The sequence below is a fragment of the Bactrocera neohumeralis genome, chromosome 6 (assembly GCF_024586455.1).
Source record: "Bactrocera neohumeralis isolate Rockhampton chromosome 6, APGP_CSIRO_Bneo_wtdbg2-racon-allhic-juicebox.fasta_v2, whole genome shotgun sequence".
NCBI classification, from domain to species: domain Eukaryota; kingdom Metazoa; phylum Arthropoda; class Insecta; order Diptera; family Tephritidae; genus Bactrocera; species Bactrocera neohumeralis.
The window spans coordinates 60,179,825-60,199,716 of NC_065923.1; the positions used below are offsets into that span (position 1 = coordinate 60,179,825).

General features: G+C 34.4%; 1 protein-coding gene across 14 annotated transcripts in view; it reads left to right on the forward strand.

The window, feature by feature from the left end:
- Window positions 1–19,892, forward strand: part of LOC126763169 (insulin-like growth factor-binding protein complex acid labile subunit) — a 182,786-nt gene that overhangs the window by 32,560 nt on the left and 130,334 nt on the right. For 11 of the 14 annotated variants that reach the window (XM_050480432.1, XM_050480445.1, XM_050480435.1 and 8 more), the window contains exon 3: window positions 9,896–9,927. The gene's annotated coding sequence lies outside the window, so the exon portion shown is untranslated. Of the gene's footprint in view, window positions 1–5,419; window positions 5,639–7,978; window positions 8,129–9,895; window positions 9,928–19,892 lie in introns of all 14 variants that reach the window. The other 3 variants (XM_050480439.1, XM_050480447.1, XM_050480440.1) reach the window with 2 other exon arrangements.

Here is a 19,892-nt window from a genome sequence, read left to right on the forward strand (position 1 = left end):
GTGGAGTTCAGGCAACAAGTATATCAATGTTGAGAATGAATATCAAATTCCCATATACCGTTTATAACCAGATCTCTTGATTCAGATAACTTACTTTAACTTAAAGTACTACTAAATCAGAGTATCATAGACACCTAGACTAAATTGCATTGACTCAACATAAAAAAACATATCTAAATACCTACAAATATATGCTCAGATGCTTTTATGCACTTTCGTCAATATGTCCGTGAGTATATTTGCTGTGGCGCATGTGTATGTTGACTTAACCCAAATAATTTTTCAGCCAAGCAAACATTAAATAAACAAACTAGCAAACAAATCAGCTCGACAGAAAATCAATATTCACACAAAACCATCGACATCGATACACCAGCACAGGGCTGCTATATAGTAAATGTGTGTTGCAAGCAGACGGAGCTTTGAGATTGTTGCAGACAGCAGTGTCGTGCTAGCGATGTGGCGTGTGGCAGGCAAATGCAAACACATTTCAGCTATTTTTTTTAATGCAAGAGGTTTTTTGGAGTGAGATTTTGAACTTATGGGAGCAAATATTTGAGTTGTAATCGACCTATTACTTAAATCAATGATTAATATTCTGAAGGAAGAATTCAGTCGCTTAAAAAACTATTAGTGTAAAAAACCACTTTTGGGCGTATATATTGATAATTAAAATACCTCGCTCTTCTATCTTTTATGCTACTATTTAGTCGTTATTTCAATCGTAGGCTGAGATGGGCCTGTAATCTTCTACGAGTATCTTTATATATACAAATCTTCTGACCGTGTGTTTGTAATTAAACTGATCCTAAACGGCTGGACCTATTTTGATGAAATTTTTTGTGTGTGTTTAAGGAGATTCGAGAATGGTTTAGATTCTCAATTTGGTCCACTGGGAAATTTTTTTTAAATTAATTTTTCATTTGTAGTTAATTGCTAATTTTGGAATGTTTTACATTGGATCCGATAGATTGCACTACCATCGCAGTATCCATTATTCAAACCTTAAATTGGCGTAAACGTGCAATAAACAAATCGATGCCAAAGTAAAAGACGACATCTGTAGACAAGTTTTCATAATGTGGACAGAGTTTTTCGTTCTTAAGTAATAAATTGGGTGATTCAATATATATATATACATATCGAAGAAAGTTTTGTTAGTTACACCATTTATAACTGAAAAACGGCTAAAAATTGGTGGAGAAGTTGCTTAGAACCAGGGTAAAGACATAGGATACCTCTTATCTCTTTATGTCATAATTTAATACAACTTATAAATACAAAAAATAGATTTAAATCATAAGCATTTGTTCAAAATTTATGTTTGTAGGAATCATTTGAATATATGCGCACAATTTTAAACAGAGTCTTCTCAAAAATAATACAATTGCTAAATATTTGGAATAGAAGAAAAGAACTGCAACCAAATACGCAGTGAAATAGATTATAACTTGCTCAGTAATCAGTCCTTGAGTATGTACTATACCACGTGCATCCCAAAAGACTGATATTATAACCTTTCCAGCTGACTTTTTCGTCTTTCCACGCCTGAGAACCGGTTCATCATGTGCAGTCCAATAGAATGACAGTCGATTGGACTTCAGTGGGAAATGATGGAGTTATGTTTCTATTGTCACACACCGACGCAAAAATTCGGTTTTTATTACAATTAAAGAGCACTCAAGCACTTCTCAGAATCAGTTATTCGTTGTTTTTGTTGGACTATGAACTTGCGAGGTACCCACTTTGCACAGAGCTTTCGCCTCTTTAAGCTTAGTAAATATCTTTTGATCGGTGGATTTCCCTGAGCCCAAATTCGACAGAATTTTCCCCCAAAAAGCAATGCTTTATTAACACTCGAAATGCCTTATGATCCATTTTGTTTAAAACTAACACAAGTTGCTTCATAAAAATGCTATATCTCATTAACTAATAGTTATAATCCAACTAATAGAAATCATATATGTATAGTAGATGCATAAGGTTTAGCAGATTGTGTCCGTTAATTTTACAATTTGTCCAAATATTGAAAGAGGCACTCAAAATACCATATTTAATAAAAACATACTATTTTGCTATAGAATCCATTCCCTTAATATTCATTTCATCAGTTCATAATGCATATTTGCAATACTTTAGGTCCAGTTTGACAAATGTGGCTTCCTTGAACTATGAGGATTATAAAGCCTAAATTCATTGGTTTCTAGTTAACTTTGCGATTATTTATTAAATCTTAGAAGAAGTTTTTGTCGGATTTCAGGTCAGTACTATGGCTAGTTGCTCTGATTAAGAAAAGTAATACAGAATTTATAACATATTTTAAGTATTTGTGTGTGCATACATTCACATATGTCAATATGACCCAGAACCTTCCGGGATCTCTGAATTTTTATTTTCAACATTCATGCATGTGCCTAAGTTAATAAGTATGTATGTATGTATATACGCACATAAGCTATACCATAATTTCATTACCTTCTCTATACTTTCCCACTGTGTCCAAATTGATAAATTCATATTTGCTATAGCGTATTTATTACACATCAAAACTAATACCAGCTGACGTATTCGCTCACCTTGTTTACCACCCCGTATCAGCGCCTGTCAAGCCACTGCAATACGCAATGCACGCACCGTAATTGTGCCTGAAAAGTGGGTTGAGCAAATATTCACTTTGCTGTCTGGCAGCCGACCACTCTGCGCATACGTCTATATATGTACATATATGTATATGTATGTATGTGTGAAGTTGTGTCCGCGCATCTGTCTAAATACTAACGCTATATGTGCAAGGCAGCCAGACTAATCAGCACCAGCTAACTGACTAATGGCTATCTCGTTAAACTCTCGTACTGTAGCTAATGCTTAGAGCTTTGTGTGACTATCACTCCGCAGATCATTACTAATGTGAGCCTCCTCCTTCTAATTTGCTTGTTTCACAATACTCTTTCAACCATTGATTACACGTTTTTCCAATTTCATATAAATATGTTTGCTGATGTGTATATTTATGTAGGTACATATATACATACATATGTACATATATGCTTTCATGCTGTTATCCGTCATTTATGCATCACGCTTTGTGTTATTTTCGTGTTGTTGTTGTTTTTGCCGATTGTAATATTGTGTGTTTATGTTGTTCTAATATTTTTTGTTTTTGTTACTGTTCTGATCTATTGTCGTTGTTGTTGCATTACATGTTCTTGTAGTTCAGCTTGTTGTTGTTGCTACTCTTTGTCGTTGTTTTTGTTGCCTTTTCATGATTTAATTCCCAAGCACATTTATCTAATGTGTACTTAACAGCTAACTAATTATACAACAACAATAACTACTCCTACATATTTTCGAGCTTGTTAGCTTTTTCGGCGGCGAATTCAATGAGAACCGCTTCGGAAAATATGTTTGTATGTATGCATGCATCGTTCACATCCAAAGCCATCACTTTGCACTTTGATCCAGTAAAATATTTGCGCCGACCCTTTTTAATGAGCGCACATTTCTCACTAGACGCGGTCTAAGCGCCGCGCACACATTTCACGGAGGCAGCGATGCAGCAACCTCCGCTGGCTTTTATTGGCTTTTTGGGTGCCTCATCTGAACCAAACTTAATCATTTCGTTGACCGCAGACTTATTGGCGTTTGCACCAGGCAGTGTCGTTTTGTTGCTGCAAGGAATTCGTGGGGATTTCCATGTATTACTTATGAGCCAATTTCACTTCATATTTAAATAATTAACTAATTCTAATGCGGAATTGCTCGGTATGTGAGTGAACAAGCGCCTCTTGTGCTATCCCTCTTCTCTTCGCTGGCAAAACAAAGCGCCCAGTCGTCCGCAACAGCTCGTCTGACCCCAATTTAAATGAAATTCTGTTTATTTTTGAGCCGGTATTTACAATTAGATGGCGTTTGTTTTCGTCTGTGAAAGCATATTGTAGCTGGAAAATGGACCGCAGAAAGTGGCTTTCGCTGCGTTCGGATGTCTAGCGGTGTGGTTGGGGAGAAATGCCGGTTTGTTTTAATTACTTTGGTAAATATTTGCAATCTTGACTAACACGGCGATAATGTCTAGTTAAAATGCATTACGAGGGATAAATATAGAGAAAAATACATATGTACATCTGTTAGGGTAATAATGGAACTATAATTGATTACTTTTTAGTCGGATGTTTAGGAAATTCGTGCCTGTTATCGGCATTTGAAATTTATTCTTTTCATTAAATATTCGAAGATTTAATTATTATACATACATTAACTCATTGTGAAGTGGAACAATATAATAATCACATTTGATAAAATAAAAGACATATGGAAATAAATCGCGAGTATAAAGGCGAGTAATTTTAGATATCTTTTAATCTACAAAAGTAGAAGAATACGTTTGTAACTGATATTATGGTAAGGGTTCACACATCAATATGTACTTATGTATCTTATCCCTCAGTTCTAAAAATTCTGGAGATACGTCAACCCAAAACAATTCTTAAGTTTTGATTTGGAATGTTTGCCTTGAACAAATGAATGGCTTAAAAGTTGAATATTTCTATCTGAACCAATTTGCGGATGCAAAACTGTTTAACCTATGGCTATTCAAATAACAATTGTCAAATCTGCTGTCGAAACAGCGTCCTTCATTTTCGTCTTTCCACCCAAATAATAAAAAAATAAATTAATAAATATTTATTTAAGAAATTTAGTGTTAAACGTTCGAGTATGGCGAATCGAACAAGCAACTGTATACTGCCGTATACCGGCGTAAGCTATTCAAATTAATATTTTTTTATCAAATAAGTATATTTACGAGCGGGAAGAGAAATTGTGAATCAAAGATGATAAATTTTAGACCACTTGCGAAAGCATAGCTGTTTCCGTTGAAACCAAATATGGAAAAAGCAATAATACATATAATGTTTTTAATAATAATATAGTAAGAAATATAAAACCAAAGAAATAGTTTTTAAATAAGGGTCACGGCAGTTGTGGGGTTCTACAGCTATTAAATCTTCGGATAACGTTTTTGAATAACCGCTTCTTTCATGGCTCAAGGCTTTTGTATTGTTATGAAAGCAGGGATATAGTCATTCCAACGCTAATCCCATCAAATGTATTTTAACACAGAAAATAATTTTAAAATATTTTTCTTTATCAGTATTTTCATACACAATGTTTCCATCAAAAGTTTCAAGTGATTAGATGACATTTAAGTTCTTCACTAATCTAGCCCATTCAAGAATTCATATCGCTTAACATTTATTAAACGAAAACATTGTTATGTAGTATTTTATTATAAAAACCGTCTTCTTTTAAGTATTTTCCATATAATGGAAATAATGGATTTATTTGGGAAGTCGATTTTGAGGTGAATTCAGATTAATTGCGTTTAATTCATTTGTTTGTTTACATTTTTTTCTCTTTGTAGTGTCTAAATCAGCTGTGATAATGTAATAAATTTCCAATGCTGACAAGTAGATGGTGCTAAGTCAGAGTCGCACAGAGAGTTTTCGCGTAGTTTAGATTCAAATCACCTTGGAGACGAGATTAACCGTGTGATTCTGTACTGTGATACTGTCTCAAGTCTCTAAATTTGAGATTTTGAGTTAGAGACAATTTTTGAGACTTGAGACGATTTTGCTATTCTGTAAGTGACAGTATTAAAATCTATTACATTTCATTATTCAGAGATGTTTTTAAACTTGAATGAAGATAAATACATATGTCGATAACAAATATTAAATTTTCTATAACATAGTCAAAAAACATAATTATCAATAAAAGTAAAAATATATGTTGACTTTGTTTCATAATATTTACGAAATTTATGTAAAATTGATTTGTTTTTAACCTTTTCGTGTTTGAGTTGCTTACAAAATAGAAAATAACTACAATCGATTAATATCTGTGATGATCTCTATTCGGTATATTCAAAATGGCAGACAAGAGTTCTTTTTGGTTTTGTGACCTGCTAATTACCAGGTCTCAAGTTTGAGTCAATATTTTGAGACTAACGCTAGAGACTGTTTAGTGAATAGTAACTAGTCTCAAATTGAGACTTTGCCTCAAAATGTCTCAAATAGAGACTAGAGACTGGTTACAGAATCCCGCTATAAGAACTGTCATTTTTGTATGGCGAAATCTTGTTAAATTTATAAGATTAGTGGGATAAACTACTCAACAGCCGACATCTTGTGATTAAGTGTCGGCCTGAACATGGTATTAAGTAAAAGTTCATAAGGGTATACATATGTATGTACTTCGAATGTTCGTTTATAATTGTAAGTGAGCGGCTATTGAGATATGTAGAATTTTTAAATGTGTTGTGCGATACGAATTATCTGACATGTAGACAAATAGCTTTCGTTGTTAGAAAATCTTATTTGAACTTGGGCTTTTATAATTGGATTTCGGTGGTAAGAGATCGTACTAAAGCTAACTCTTGTTTACAAGAGAGATTTTTATACTCCGAACAGGATATATTAATTTTGCTAAGAAGTTTGTAACACCCAGAAAGAAACGCCGGAGACCCTGTCAAATATATATGTATGTATATATGTATGTATGAATATAAATGATCAGTATGGTCAGTCCAAAATTCAATTAATTGCCAACTGCTTGCCATGACCTTCTTAATTGCACATACTATACATATTGTAACTATTACGCTTTTACATTCTTTTGTTGCATTCATTTGCCTTTCGCTAACATTGGTCGAATGTATGCCACATTCGCCTAAAATTTGTCCAGCTAAGTATTTACGCTCGATGGCTAATTTAAATTGTAATGCGCCACAAATTTTGTTTACCCGTGCAATATAAACAGCAGGACATGGGCTACAACAGATCAATTGATGCGTATAGGTATTGCACATACAAAGGTACATATTGTCAATTGAACAAATATTCTGTTAGTGGCATTGTTTACAGATGCAAATGGCCAAATAGGCGAGTAAATAAACAAACAAACGTGTACTAAAAGCATTTAAAAACAGGTGAAAATGCAGTTAAAAAGCTTCAAAGGTCTGCTAATGAAAATACAACAAAAGCAAACTCTCAGCTAACATATCGAAATGGATTACTACACAATTTTAGATGTTATGTGTCGATATGTGTTTATATATGTGAGTTTACCTAATTGAAACGCCTTTGAAATTGCATTTGTTCGGCACTAGTTTTAATATTATGCAATTTCACTTGAATAATTTAGCTTGAATTAGAGAATTAATGCAAGCTGGAAATGCTCTCGTGTTAAATGAAGATTTTCTTCAATGCCCATAAGATTTGCGTTTATATTTCAAAGCGTTCAAATGATTATATATTTATGATGCCAGCTCTGCATTTGAAAATTGCTTGAAATTAAGCTTTCTAAATACTTGTAGTATATATTTGTATATATGTATGTATGTAAATATATCTAAATATTATTTTTAATTTTACCTCAAAGCAAATCCCTTAATCACTGCGACTGGCATTTCGTTAGGCAGCAAAGCTATAAACCTGTCTTTAGCGCTTTCGCCGCTTCATTACCGCTCACACTTCATTAGCAGAGGACCATAAATTAGTAATGCTTTATTTGCGACTTTGTGGATTTAAATTATACAGAACTGGTTGTTTTAAACGCCTGTCAAAACCTGCAATCTTTGCAATTGTTTTCTATGCAAATTGCGCATAAACGAGATTCATAAGCTGCTGGCTTAGATTTTCTTGAAAGCTCTAGTAAGGTATATTTATTTTGTTGCTTTAATTTGCATTGACAGCTGCTCACTATATTTTGCAAAATTAATTTCAGTTTTTAATCTTTATGTTTTGTTTTCTTAGGTGCAGTGAAGTCATCACAGTCGTAGCGACTGTTGATGAGCTCATTTCGAAGCGCAGGTGTAATAAAATTATTCCATTTTCGATATATTTGAATTTTAAGGCTTATTATTTTTGTTAATAAAAAATCATAATTTATTACATTTATAATTTTGTAATATTATTTATAGACGAGTGGCCAAAGAATGCTCAACTCACTTAACTCACACGCTGAAAGTTAACATTTAACAACTCCTTTGCTGTCTAATTTCGCTATCTTATGTGTTTGTCATTCAAGATTGAAAACATAACCTGAAAATTAGTGGTTTCGATGATTCCTGGTGAGTGGTATATCGTTTTTCTAATAGTATTATTCAAGAACCTATCCAAAATGGAGTTTTTTGCTCAATTGACAAATATACATTTTACGTAACGTAATTTATTTCTTAATCCTCATTATTAGTCACTTTTCAATGAAAATTTTTCGTAAAGATATTGTAATGAATGAAGCCCTTGTCATTTCTCATGCAATACAATTTAAGGCTTTGTCCTAGAGGGGATTGAAACTACCGATACATATGTTATGAATTGGTAGAAAATTGATCCTGAATTTTTGCTGATTTCTAAGGAAAAAACTTATGTAGACGTCTATTTACCCGTTCCATCTTTAAACAATGCCGTTTTTCACTATTCTGCGAAACTTAATCTCGTCTTTGGTTACCATAGAGCTTCGAAATTAGGTTAACTTCCAAAAATGAACATATAGCAGAAAATTACTATCATATCCTCGAAAAAGTCACCCTTTTGCGCAATTCATCTGTGGGTCAAAGTTTAAAGTTTTTTCTAGAACTTCCCGCAAAGCTTGCAAGGACCGTTGATATTCAGCTATAATTTGCTAAACCTAAAGTGGATAGGTGGTGGAGTACCTGAAACGAGTAGCATGGAGTTTATAGTATGCCTTAAGAAGACGATGTTCAAAAGCTGATACTAAGTAATGATATTTTGTTGCGTATTCAGCTATAAACGCTAACTGCTAAAAGATCTTTAAAAAGAAATAGAGTTTAGATACATTTGTCTTATTCGCTTAAGGTGTTAATCAGCTTACACCAAAAACCCTTTTTATAATGCCTATATAAGATTCACCTGTATGTTTGTAACCTTTTTCATTGGCACTGAAACTTAATGCCACATGCTTTGTACCATATTTTTGGTATATCGGGGATGCCACACTTTTTTGGCAATAATACAACTAATTAATAAAATTGCAGACAGTTTATATTAGGAATTATTTTTTACTTTTTACTTTAAAAGCGTATTTTTATACCCTGAACAGCGTATAATAAGTTTGCCCCAAAGTTTATAACACCAAATTTATTTAACTATTTCCGTCTGTAGTCCCTCAGTTTTTGAGATCTAGATCAAAAATTTTGCACACGTTTTTTTCTTACCAAGACGCTGCTCATTTGTGGGAATGCCGAAATCAGATCGGATCGGTACCAAGTGCTTGGAAAGCTTTGTAATTTGACAAAGTATTGTCTAAAAATTGGCATAGATAGTTTGTCTGAGGCAATACCAATACAGACCACTATAGCGTACAGTTGTGATACGAACTTAACGATTGGAATCAAGTGCTTGCATGAGAAATCTTTTTAATTTCACGAGGTGAAATTTGGCATGCATTATTGCCATGGCATATTCAAAGAAATTGTTTGGATAGAAAGGTTTCTCATTTGACAAGATATCTTCATAAAATTTGGCATGGATTACTATCTTAGGCAACTGAAGAAATTGTTCAGATCGGACCATTATAGCATATAGTTGCCATACATACTGACCCATTGACATGGATTATTACCCAAGGCAGCGCTATAAGCTCCGAAAAAATTGTTGAGATCGAACGACAATAGCATATAGTTAAAATATAAATTGACCGAATGAATCCAAGATATATGAGTTTTTACACCCATTCATGCTATAGAAAATGCACCTGTGAGAGGTAACGTTACTCCTCTTTCTATAATATCATTATTCCATATTTATGTTTACTTTTACATACTTTTCATTCAAAAATTACTGTTAATTATTATATATTTTTGTTTCTCTTACAGTTCTTCCGATATGCAGTAAAGTTCAAGAATTGGTGGTAAGTGTAAACTTATTAATTAGTTAGAGTCACTTAGCATACACATATGTTTCGTGTAATAATTGTGAAACACGTCCGCGTGGCAAGTTAAGTTAAACGTTGCATAAAAAAGCAATTCGCAACAAAACTAAATATGAAAAAGAATTAAAAACCTTCATATGTCAAATCATATGCCAAAAAAACAATGGCATTTTACAACAAAACCTAAGTACCTTGTGCAACATTATGTACATATGTACATATATGTATATATTTTGTTTGTCTTACGCTCCCCTCACTTGCCACATGCCGCTTCCAAACTGTCAATGTGACACGTATTTGATATGTGGTCACGCCGGAAATTTTGCTTATTGCTACAACCTACCAAAAGCGGCAGCGCCACATGCATAGTTCCGTTGCTTAGAGGCAAGCAACCTAAAGACATATGCGAAAATTATGCACAAAGCAGAAACAAAATGAAATTTGCATGAAAAAGCGGTAGCACACAATGGTTTGTTGTTGTTTTGAGATGTTTGCGTCTTTGTTGCACATGTTGCCCATTCTGCTAACAGGTTGCAAATCATTGCAAATGCATTTTTTCAAAGCAGAAAATTTGTTGCCTAGCAGCAGGTGACCGCTAACTGGAATTGGTCTGCTGTAGTTTCTATATACAAACGAAACTAAGCAAATTTTTTCCATGCACAGTAAAAAACATAGGCGTAGCTTATTTCATCTGAAGCCACCAACATGCTGTAACCAGGAAAAGTTTAATCCACTTTTCATTATATTTCCGCATAATGGTCATACATACATATATCATCGAATATACCTAAGAAGTTTTGTTTAGATTCTCACACTAATCCAGTAATGTCTAGGATGTAGTTCGCGCTGTGTAAAGCTTAAAATCCATTCTGGATAACGAAGAACCTTTTGTTAATCTTGAACTAATATGCGAACGTATATACTTTTTCTTACTTTGTAAGACCCTGTATACTCGTACTTTCCTCGATATTGAAGCAAACGATGAATAAACGTATCATATTAAGTTTGGAATCCAAATAATCCCTCTCAATTCTGACGGAACTCAAACTTAAGAGGATCTTAAGTTCATATGCTGCTAACACAATTCATTCCGCTATATTCTAGATACATAGAGGGAAAGAAAAGATCTTTCATATGTAAAACAGTTTCTGGGTTGATATTTAAGGGAAAAAAAGAAAGAAGTCTCCTCGCCCAAATACCAAAATCAAAAGTAAGACTTCTGAAAATTTTGCGTTCAAATTTTAATTATTCAAGTTTACCCCTCTCTATTGCCACATATGTATTTGTGGGCGACTTTGACTTATGCTTGCGTGTGGCATTCAGCGCTGCACTTAGCCACCTTACCGACTTGTGCAACGGCGATTTGCATGGCGCACAGGTGCCAAAAGGCCCGACGGAGTTGAAAGCCCAAACAAATACGCATACATGTACATACATACGCTTTTGACGCTTATACGGATATCGCTTTGAGTTTTACTCATTTCATTCTCTTGACGTTTTACACTGAATGGACATTAAGGCAACAAACTGCAGGCCAACTGACGGCCTGATTGTGCTAGTGCCACGCAAAAAGTGGCAGCAACAACTAAATGAAATGAAAATAAAGTAAACATGCGCATGCAATCAGCAAGTGGGCATGGCAGCTAATGACATTTGTGGCAGCACACATGACAGACCGATTACAAGTGGCTGAGCGCAGGTTTAACTGCAATTACATATATTTATATCTATATATAAGTATGTATCTATAGGTATATGTGTGTTTCCAACTATGTGGCTTACTTTGCCACATTTATCGCGCAACTCTGGAACACCAATACCATACTTACTTATAAACATATCTAGCTTGGCAGCAAATATTTGCTGGACATTCCAAAGCGAAGCGAAAAATAAGCAGAAAAAATGCGCGCGTCTGACAATAAAATGCCAAAGATATGAGTTTCCGCGTGCGAGATATGTATCTCTCATTCCAAGCCAGCGCATAGCTGACTTCTCGTAAAACAACAACAACCTGAGCTTCCACCTGTAGGCCAAATGCCTCTACAGTGTCTGTCTGTATTGCAGCATGCGGCGGCCATAATATCTGCGCGAAAAAAAAACACTAAAATGAAAAATGAAAAATGAAAATTAAAACTAGTAGAAATATCGACTTCATGAAATCTTGCCATTCACTTTGGAATTCATGGCTGCTGTAATAGTTTGTTGATTTTTTTATAGCCCACTACTGGCCTATCTGCTTAATCTGGCTTCCCTCGGCAGCCTTTGACTATTCAATTTTATTATTTCACGTTTATGCACTCGCATCTGTTAGACATCAATTGAGTTTATACTCATGCGCGCGACATTTTAACAAGCAGTAGCAATGCTCAACAACATCATCGGATTGTTATTGCTACAACACCCAGTGGGCCGTATACTAAGAACGGAGGTAATAGCGAGTTCAAGTGGTTGCAATCTGAATTGCGAGAAGATAAAATTGTATGCACTAGAGGTTCGAATGATATTATTAAAAAGAATCTTAAATCTAACTGAAATTCTTACAGTTCACCAGCAGAGAAACCATTTAAATACCTCTAAATAACATTTTATTAAGTTCAGCTTTTCTCAGGTTATCATAAAAAATCCTTTCTTCCTTCCTTCTTTTATAAATAAATACATTCATGACGAATACAAAATGATTTTTTTTTTGTTTATTTATTGGGTGTATAATAGTTTAATAAATTGTTGAAATGAACGTAAAAACAAGGTCTGTACGATGTCCACGATTGCAGCCCCAATTATGATCTAAACCAAACATTTCTAAAAGATTATTAATCTGTAAGAAATTGGCTATCGCGCTATGGAAGCCTTTTGTTTTTTTCTTGAAATTTAACAAAAAGGCGGCAGTTTGAATAAAAAGTATCGAATTCGGTCCTTTTTTTCGACAGTTTTTCGTAGAGAAAATAGGAAGATCTAAAAAAACAAATCTCCCATAGCGCGAAAGACAATGACATTCTCTCCAAATTGGAACTGGATATCTTCGAAACTGTTCCTTTGAGAGTGGAAATCGTTTTGAAAACCCCCAATCTGTCCCCCACTCTGTTCGCGAAAAAAAATTTCACACTGAGACTTCAAGTATATCTTAAGCAAATTTGAAACGAAGGTTCTTAAGATCAATTCTTAACCAAATTATACTATTATATCTATGAATAATTAAAGCTGTGTTCGAGTTCTTTGATGTGAAATATATAATACCAGATAAATTAACCTTTTTGTTGAACTCAGGATGCTTCAGATCAAATTTTTTTTTTAATTTTCTGAAAACGAGACATAGAGAAATAAGAAAGAGAGATACATAAAGATGGATGGACAGTGCGGAATAGAGTTATATATAAATAGAAAGAATAATGAATAAATAAAGTATATTAATTAGGTTACCAAACCAAGTATAACAATCGGAAAACTGCTAGTAAACTATATCTTTTCCGTGATCTGTGTACCTTTAGCCTACCGCAAACCTTCCTGCCTAATTTTAACTAGAGTATACATATATGAAAGTGCTTTGCGACTTTAACAAATACCTAGTAAACCGCTGAAAAGATTTCGTAAGACACCAAGAAGGAATGAGAAATAAAACGAGTGGTATCTGAGCTTCCACAGACTGTTATCTGTAGTCTAAAACTCATTTAAATAAGTTCTGAATTTAAAAATTCTGACAAAAACTGAGAAACACATAAACTCATCGGTTTTTGAATTCATATTTTGGTAATATCAGTTGTTTTTCTTAAATTTCAATGCTTTTCGAAATGAGTTTTGAAGACGTCAGGAGAAATTCTCCGTTTTTGTCCACGGGATCTCCAATTGCGCCAAACTACATACGTTGATATTTATTGAGTTTCTATTCATAATACTTGGAGTTTTGCAAGATGATGAACCAATATAAGTAATTATTGACAAACTCTATAAGTGTTATATTCTAGCATTGTTGACTGTCAATGAAGCTAAGTGCCGGTCAATCACTTCTATCAATGGCTCAAAAGAACATGCTTGGAGCTTAAAATCGAAATCCATAGCCAGAATTAAAAACTAGAAATAGAAGGACATTTTAAAGAGAAAGAGAGAGAACAAATAAGTATAGGTAGAGAAAAAAAATATTTATGGCATGACTCTTATATATTGCTATGGTTGCTTAGGCCGTCAAAATCGTGGCTCTCGAGTATGAAATCAAAGATTGTAAACAGTTTTCAAATGAAAATGCCGATATTCATCTCCTCGCATTTACCTCCAAGTTGTATGCAGCGGTGCGCCACTTAAAGCGTTTATTAAATCGAATGTGGCGCTCGGGCGACAGACCGACAGCCATAGTCAACTACATCTGGGACCACTGGGCATATGCGTGTGTAACGATTGTGCATGCGTCGTTTCCGCTACTTTCGGGTGCCTTTTTCTACCGCTTCGGCACTTACGTTACTGTTAAAACGAATTTAAATTGTTACGTGACTGGAATTTCGACAACTTTTAATTGCAACGAGCGAACAAACGGTGTGAACTAATAAATTATTTATTTGTGGGCATAAAAACAAGTATTTCGTGAACGAAGACAAACAAAAAAGCGGAAAGAGTACTACAACAAAAATATGAAATGCTTTTTAAAAGCGGCAGCAAGACGTGCGTAACGCAGAAATTGTGTGCAAAAAAAAAAATAATAACAATTTTAAGCAAAAAAATTACAATAAATTGGGGAATAAAAAATAAAATGCACAATAAAAGACGATAGGCACCGGAGCGCAAGAGAAGGGGTGCAAAGCGACGCCGTAAAAGACGGGCGCGACAGGTAGGCCACCAGCTTGCTATGCGAGCGCGCGTATGGGCAACAATTTGCGGCGGCCTCCGCAGCGGCGCTAAAAAGCATTTGCGTGCCGCACCAGTGTGCCAGCGCCGGCGGTGGAGGGGCGTGCATGTTCATAACTTAATTGGAATTTATTTAATGCGAGACGTGCGCGCCAACAACGGTGCTACCATACAAAGGATGTTGTAGAAAAAAAGTATGAACAAGTAAGGAAGGGCTAAGTTCGGGTGTCACCGAACATTTTATACTCTCGCATGGTAAAGTGATAATCGAGATTTCATAATACGTCATTTACATATTTTTCAAATACCGTATTTTTGTAAAGTTTTATTCCGCTATCATCATTGGTTCCTAATGTTTATACTCGTATTATACAGAGAAGGCATCAGATGGAATTCCAAATAGCTTTATATTGGAAGAAGGCGTGGTTGCGAACCGATTTCACCCATATTTCGTACATGTCATCAGGGTGTTAAGAAAATATTATATACCGAATTTCATTGAAATCGGTCTAGTAGCTCCTGAGATATGGTTCTTGGTCCATAAGTGGGCGGCGCCACGCCCATTTTCAATTTTTAAAAAAAGCCTGGGTGCAGCTTCCTTCTGCCACTTCTTCCGTAAAATTTAGTGTTTCTGACGTTTTTTGTTAGTCGGTTATCGCACTTTTAGTGATTTTGAACATAACCTTTGTATGGGAGGTGGGCGTGGTTATTATCCGATTTCTTCCATTTTTGAACTGTACATGGAAATGCCTGAAGGAAACGACTCTGTAGACTTTGGTTGACATAGCTATAGTAGTTTCCGAGATATGTACAAAAAACTTAGTAGGGGGCGGGGCCACGCCCACTTTTCCAAAACAATTGCGTCCAAATATGCCCCTCCCTAATGCGATCCTTTGTGCCAAATTTCACTTTAATATCTTTATTTATGGCTTAGTTATGACACTTTATAGGTTTTCGGTTTCCGCCATTTTGTGGGCGTGGCAGTGGGCCGATTTTGCCCATCTTCGAACTTAACCTTCTTATGGAGCCAAGGAATACGTGTACCAAGTTTCATCATGATATCTCAATTTTTACTCAAGTTACAGCTTGCACGGACGGACGGACAGACGGACGGACAGACAGACATCCGGATTTCGACTCTACTCGTCGCCCTGATCACTTTGGTATATATAACCCTATATCTGACTCTTTTAGTTTTAGGACTTACAAACAACCGTTATGTGAACAAAACTATAATACTCTCGTTAAACATTGTTGCGAGAGTATAAAAATTCACAGAAAAAGGCGATATGCGGCATTCAATGTTGCTGGTGGAAGAGTACGCGTAGTGGCGCGAAGAAAATTGTTGAGCTATAGCGGTAGCGGCTATGCGTAGCGCCTGTCAAGTACTTGTAATTGCCAATGCCCACAATCAAGGAGAGCAAAATGTTGTTGACTACATGGCATTTACAAGTTGGTTTGTTGTTTGTAAAGACGGTAATGTACAGTGGTAGGCGTTGTAATGTGGACGCATAAAACTCGATCACATTTTTTAGGTGGATTATTGTTGTATAGTTGCATTTTAAAAATGTAAACAAATTACACAAATTTTTCGTTGACATCTCAAAAACATTTTTTTGAAAAATTTTTTTCCAAAAAAAAATACATACATACATATACATGTATAAAATATATATGTACATATATGTATATAAATCAATTATAAAATATATACATATACATAAATTTCGTTAGAAACTGAAAAAAGGAAAGTGAAAATTAGATTTTTTTATTCCTCTGATAATAATAATGATTTAAGGGCACAGTTGGATACTCATAAAACGGTACTTTTAAAAGAAAGTTCTCGCTTTCTTTCTTTCTTTCTAGTTTTTTATTTTAATAATTTAACTTATATTAGGTAGTCGAAAGAAATGTATATTTTTCCCGTGCGGGGTTAAACATCTTCTCATTAATTCACCAGCAATTTTGAAGCTTTTGTGAGCTGCTATTTATTTCAGCTTATCTTCCTCTCTCGCTTTAATTTTGTTTACTTTTAATAGCTCTCAGGCCTATGCGCTCTTTCAATGGCCGTTATAGTATTAATTACAATTTAGGTTATACAGTGAAACTTCAATAACACGTATTTGCAAGAGAACAATTTAAATACGAGTTACGGAGTTTTTTAAGTTATCAAGTTATACAACTTATAGAGGCAACATACAGAATATACGAATTATAGAGTTTTTTTTATTTGTTTTTTCAATTTTACATAAAAAACAAGAAATGATTGTACATATTTAAATTTTAAAATATAAAGTACATATGTTATTCAATCAATATATGTATGTATGTATTTTGAAAATTTGTACAAAAAAATTAAGAAAAGTGTTCATTTTAAAAGAAATCCGTAAAATGTTTTTGACGGAAATTATTTTGGCGTATTTTGTCTATGGCATTATCAATGTTTACAATGTCATAAAAAATTGTGTCTTCAACATTTGATGCCATGACAAAAACACGCAAATTTTCAATTGAAGCTTTCGCAACCTTTGTGGAAACTGAGGGAATTTCAAATGTTTCATCGTTTTCATCGTCGATGTTTTCGAAACCCAGAATTTCATCATCATTGAGGCTTCCAGTAATCACCAACTCATCATCAACATGAATGTAGTCATCAAAGTTTACACGTGTTTCTGCATTTTGTGGAACACGAGCCCACTCTGCTATGTGAAGTACATCTTCGCTGATTACTACTACATTTCGATCTTTAACAAAACCGCAAGCTCGAAAACAGTTTTTAATAGTCGTACGGTTTTTTGTGAAAAAAATACGAGTTGTAGAGGCTTTTGATACACATTTTTCAATTTTTGTCTCAAGAAAAATACGAGTTATCAAAGGGACCGAAATACATGTATTTTTCGCGAATTTTTCTAGGGACCGAAGAAATACTATGAAATATCAAGGTTTTTCGCTTATCGAGGTTATCTCGAAGTTTCACTGTATTACAAATTTCAGCTGGAAAGTATGGGTTCTAGAAGTAGGGGTTTCATTTTAAAGCCTTCTAAAGTATTTCTGTCCACTTTTTATTATCTTATTGGGCTCTTTTTAATTGTAAAATAAACTCTTGAAACAAGAGCCGCCCAGAATCAACAACCGTTCTTTCCCACACTTCCCTAATCGTTTTGAAGTGCGATTGATCGCACGAGCTGTATATACTTGTATACTTCATAAATGTTTAATACTATGAGTATTAAGCAATTTAACTGCATATAACTAGCTTTGTTCGAATTTAAAGAACATATCCTCATTACATTGGCCCCAACTGTATATATGTATTATATATGCATTTTTACGCAAGCTCCCCATCAAGTCGGGTATTCCTTACTCTGCCCATTCTTCTTAAGTGTCACAGACACCGTGTATAAGTATTATTTTAAGAACTTTTTGTTGTTGCCGTTAATGTTGCCAATCGACAGCATGAATGGTCCCCGTGATCAGCGTGCGCGCCACACTTGTTTTGAAGCCACATACGCAAACACAAAGTATACTCGATAATTTAGGCGTAAGAATGTAGCATGCCACTTTTGTGCTTGTTGTTGGCATTTAGATTTATGTATGGCGCTGCGTGCAAGTTTGTTAATGCGGCAATGCAAAATAATTTCGTTGATTTGTTGCCACAATTATGCACACAAACAACCAACACAAATGTATTTGTGAGCCCCAGCAATAAAGCTATTTGCCGCAAAATATGCCCGCGTCAAATGCCAGGCATTTTGGCAATTTTTCATTTATTTCGCTTTGCTGTCAACGTCATTGAGCTAGAGATATTTATTTCGCATACGTGGCAACGCTAATTGCATATGCTGAGAAAAATTGTTGGAATTAGGAAAACTTCGCTGCAGAGTCAGTGATACATAGTCCGAACGCTGACTGGTGTTTCGCACAGTTTTCTTTAGTCTTTCTTCAGTCTTATTATAAATATTCCTTTATATTATATATATAATTAAGATTTAACGTTAAGCTTTCATAAACACGTATTAGGTTTATTATGTAATTATAAACTGCTCAAAGATGCTTCGTTTCCATGTTGTTACCGTGTTACTAATGAGTAGTGATGAGCGATATTTCACTGTCTGTGATTTTTTCACTGTGGTTGAAAAATCGCATATCGCAACTGCGATCACTTTTTGTAAACAGCAGTTCACTTCTATGAATTGCGATTGCGATAGCAGTTTGACTCTGTGAAATTAAAAAAATAAATATAGATTACACATTTTCCTATATGTATATTCACTCTCTTAATTGCAATTGTAATTGCAATATAAAGTCACAATGATTTAAAAACAGAAATCACTGAAGTCACAGATATCGAAAAATCGAAATATCGGTCAGCGCTAGTGATGATAATATGAGCGAATCTTTGTTTTGCTGTTGTTCGGTAGCTAGACTCCTTTGTATCGAAGATATAGTTACGAATATTATAGTTCTCTCTAGAACGGTGAGAAATTCCATCTTAAGTTTTACTAATTTCTGCTCGTTTTATGTTCAATTGCCGTTTTATAAGGAACATTGTTTGACTTTGTTTTACTCTCTAAGATTATATTTATACTTGCTGGTTGTGGACATTTTAAAGAAATTTTACAAACTCTGATTCTTCAACAAACAAACATATATAAAGTCAGATGAGGTTGTAGTATATCGACTATTCTTTTAAAATGTGTTTCTCCTCTCAACTTCCTGACTTCATTTCAGAGAAGTCGATATTCTTAGCTTAGCCTTAGCAGTAGAAACCTCTCATGAATATACTATAAATAGGCACTTTGTATATAAACTTCAACTAATCTAACCTTATTGGAATAAACTATAATAGCGACACTTATCATGTGGCTTACCAACGCCGGTAGGTTATATCTAGCAAAATATTATTACGAAATTTTTTACATCAACATTAACTCGTATATCTAAAAAACGTTGTTTTTGTTTCGATATTCAACACGTATTTTTGTTCGATAAACTACTCAATGATAATGAATCGAATACCTGTTATATCTAGTTCTGACTTAGAAACATCCAATGGGTTTTATGGTCAGCTTAAAAATGTTGGGCTAACTTTATGACATTGTAGGTTGAAA